The 3,951-nt window shown below is 37.5% G+C and overlaps 1 long non-coding RNA gene across 1 annotated transcript; it reads left to right on the forward strand.

Annotated features, from left to right (window-relative positions):
• The first annotated feature begins 551 nt into the window (after window positions 1-551).
• On the forward strand, window positions 552-1,137 carry LOC121037819 (uncharacterized). The gene is made up of 3 exons (XR_005794006.1): window positions 552-575; window positions 615-620; window positions 1,047-1,137. It is a non-coding gene; the product is annotated as an uncharacterized LOC121037819 (long non-coding RNA).
• Window positions 1,138-3,951: the final 2,814 nt, after the last annotated feature.

Raw genomic sequence — 3,951 nt, forward strand, 5'->3', positions numbered from 1 at the left:
TTGCCATGCAATAGATGCATAGTATATCCATTCATAGAATGTTGTCTTGTTTCTTAAGAATTTTTAACATCAAAAAAAAATATTTCAAGAGATAACAAAAAATGCCATACTTTGTAAATGAGGTTTAGAAAGTCTCTAGTATTTCTCCATGAATATTTTCCTGGTTTATACGAAATGTAAATAGAACTAGGTCTGACCACTTAAATAGCATCTCACTAATGATCTCCTTCCCACTTTTTTTTTTTTAAGTTTATTTATTTTGAGAGAGACAGAGAGAGTGAGAGTGGAGGAGGGGCAGAAGAGAGAGGGAGACAGAGAATTCCAAGCAGGCTCCACACTGTCAGCTCTGAGGCTGATGCAGGGCTCGAACCCACAAAACCATGAGGTCATGTCCTGAGCCCAAACCAAGAGTCAGATGCCTAACTGACTGACCCACTCAGGCGCCCCGCCCCACTTTCATTTATTATTACAGATAGAGTCTCGTGATTCTCAACCTTGTACTGGTTCTATAATGGGCTATAACTCTACTTAAGAGTTTTCATGAGGGGGCTCCTGGGTTGCTCAGTCGGTTAAGTGTCCAACTATTGATTTCCGCTCAGGTGATGATTTCACAGTTCTGAGTTCGAGCCCTGCATTGGGCTCTGCACTGCCAGTGCAGAGACTGGGATTCTTTCTATCTCTCTGCCCATTCCTCCCACCCCCCCCCTGCCAAAAATGAATACATAAGCATTTAAAAAAAATGTTTTTGAGAGAGAGACAGAGACAGAGAGACAGAGACAGAGAGCAAAAGCTGGGGAAAGGCAGAGAGAGCAAGGGAGACACAGAATCTGAAGCAGGCTCCAGGCTCTGAGCAGTCAGCACACAGCCTGATGCAGGGCGTGAACTCACAAACATTGAGATCATGACCTGAGCTGAAGTCTGCTGCTTAACCAACTGAACCACCCAGACACCCCCACCCCCCACCAAAAAAAGGAATTAAAAAGAGTTTTCATGAGGTGCCTGGGTGGCTCAGTTGGTTAAGTGTCCAACGCCTGATCTCAGCTCAGGTCTTGATCTCAGCTCAGGTGTTGATCTCAGGGTTGTGAGTTCAAGCCCTGTGCTGTGCTCTGTACTGGTTATAAAGCCTAGTTTAAAAAAAGGTGCAGTGGGGTGGGGGTGGGGGCACCTGGGTGGTTCAGTCGGTAGAGCACCCAACTCTTCATTTCAGCTCAGGTCATGATCCAGGGTCTTGGGATCCAGCCCCATGTCTGGCTTTGTGCTGAGCATGGAGCCTGCTTAAGGTTCTCTTTCTCTCTCTGTCTCTGTCTCTGTCTCTGGCTCTCTCTCCCCCTCCCCCCACCCCATCCCTCTTCCCAGCTCACACTTTCTTTTTCTCTTTCTCTAAAAACAAAAAGAAGAGTTTTCCTAAGTTACTTCTTATTATACATAACATATATTTATACATATACATGTAACATATAACGTAACATAAATATACATAAAATTTACTCTTCTAACTATTTTTAAGGGTACAGTCCATACTTTCACACTGTTATGCAACCACCACCACGATTCATCTCCAGAACTCTTCCATTATCCCAAAGTGAGACTCTGTACCCATGAAATTCGAATTCCCCATTCCCCTCTCCTCCTGGCTCCTAGCAACCACTACTATCTCTATGAATGTGACTATTCTAAGTACTTCATGTAGGTAGAATCATAGATTCATCCTTTTGCATCTGGCTTATTTCACTTAGCATAATGTCCTCAGGTTTATCTACGTCATAGTATGTGTCAGAATTTCATTTTTTTTAACACTGAATTATACATTGTATGTATATACATTGTATATACATTGTATATTGTATTGTATATTGTATGTATATACATTGTATGTATATACATTGTATGTATATACATTGTATGTATATATCACATATTATTTATCCATTCATCCATCAGTGGATATTTGGGTTGTTTCCACTTGGGTTATTTTATTTAATTTTCACAATTACCAGTCCTGGTAGGCCTCAATTTGAAAGCTGAGTCTGTCACTTACATAGCAACTGACACTGGTCAAGTTGAATTTTCCCGTTGCATATTAATTTCCCCACTTGTAAAATGGAAATGAAATTACCCACCTCACTGGGGTAAGGATTTAATAAGATAACAAAATACCTAGTGTAGTGCCTGTCATATAATTGCTATTAAATAAAGGGTAGCTAGTAACATAATGATTCATGTTGATGGCAAACAATTCAAGAGTCTGTGCCATTCATCTCAGAAGTCCAGACTAACGTACTCAATGTATCTCCTGCATCACCTGCTTTGTGAAAAAGTCATCTCAGGTCATATACATATGGCATATGCAAAAGGTATTTTTGACTTCTAAAGTGTGCAAATCACTTGGGGCACCTGGTGGCTCAGTCAGTTAAGCATTTGGCTCAGGTCATGATCTTACTGTTTGTGAGTTTGAGGCCTGCATCCTGCCCACTGCTGTCGGCACAGAGCCTGGTTCAGATCCTCTGTCTCCCTCTCTCTCTGCCCCTCCCCCACTCTCTCTCAAAAATAAACTTTAAAAAAATAAAAGAAAATATTCAGATCACCCAAGGAAGAAAAGAATCATTTGTGAAATATGCATTTTTTTTTTTACTCTATCCCCAATCTATTTGCCAACTTCAAAGAGGTTAAAATGTTAAAAGTGAACTTCAAAGAGTTCACTTTTAAGGAGTATCAGTGATTTGTCTCTTCAGGGAGAAAATGTTTCATTTTGTTTTTCTAACAAGTAAGTAGAATCATATCTTTAAGGAATATGGAATTAATAACTTATTAAAAATAAAAGCATCTTCAGACTGAACTAATTCTCAGAGTTAGCATCTGGGAAAATAAACAACCAAACTATTCAGACAAATTTTTTATGAACTTTTATAATAATATAGCTTTTTATTTTATCTGATATAAAATATTAATTTATACAATAAAGAAATTTTAAGTATGCTTTATGATTATAATAAAGTTTTATAATTAACATTTTTTTAATTTTAGAAATCTGTATATATAAAAAAATAGACAAAATATTTATTTCTGATTTCTTTTCCTGGACATAGTTTTTTTAGGGGGCTAATGGAGAGAGTAAACATAGTCAATGATACTCTATATTCAATTTTATATCCTTTTCCACTAGAACTTATAATACTTTACATACAATTTTTCCAAGGTGATGAAAATCTCTAAATTTCTGAACATGTTTTTTTGTTTTTTGTTTTTTTTAATTTTTTTCAACGTTTTTTATTTATTTTTGGGACAGAGAGAGACAGTGCATAAATGGGGGAGGGACAGAGAGAGAGGGAGACACAGAATCGGAAGCAGGCTCCAGGCTCTGAGCCATCAGCCCAGAGCCCGACGCGGGGCTCAAACTCACGGACCGTGAGATCGTGACCTGGCTGAAGTCGGACGCTTAACCGACTGCGCCACCCAGGCGCTCCTGAACATGTTTTTAACAACTAACTAATTATTCTTTCTTAACTCCTTTCCTGGTAACTTATTTCAAGAGACGAAACATACAAAGCAATTAAGAACGTAGACCTAAGCCAAATTTGTGTGTTCAAATCCTAGTCCCACCAGTTGCTAGCATTAACTTGAGTAAGTTATTTCTTCTCTGTGTCTCAGTTTCTTCATTGAAAAATGGGAATATAAATAGTGTACCTACCTGATAGGATTGGTATAAGAATTAAATGTGTTAACCTACAACACATTAAATACTCACAAAATTATTAAGTGCATATTTGGTATGCTAAATACTGAAATCTTAAACAAGACAAATACAATAATTACTCTTAAAATCTGTAATATTATTTATAGATTATTTATACAGCCTTCTGTTTAAATTTTAACATACTATAAAGTACTATAAATACTATAAAGTATTTTAGGTCACGTAGTAGGACTTCTAATTACCAATTTTTAATATAT

The sequence above is a fragment of the Herpailurus yagouaroundi genome, unplaced genomic scaffold, assembly GCF_014898765.1.
Source record: "Herpailurus yagouaroundi ecotype Mexico unplaced genomic scaffold, PumYag 164, whole genome shotgun sequence".
Taxonomy (NCBI): domain Eukaryota; kingdom Metazoa; phylum Chordata; class Mammalia; order Carnivora; family Felidae; genus Herpailurus; species Herpailurus yagouaroundi.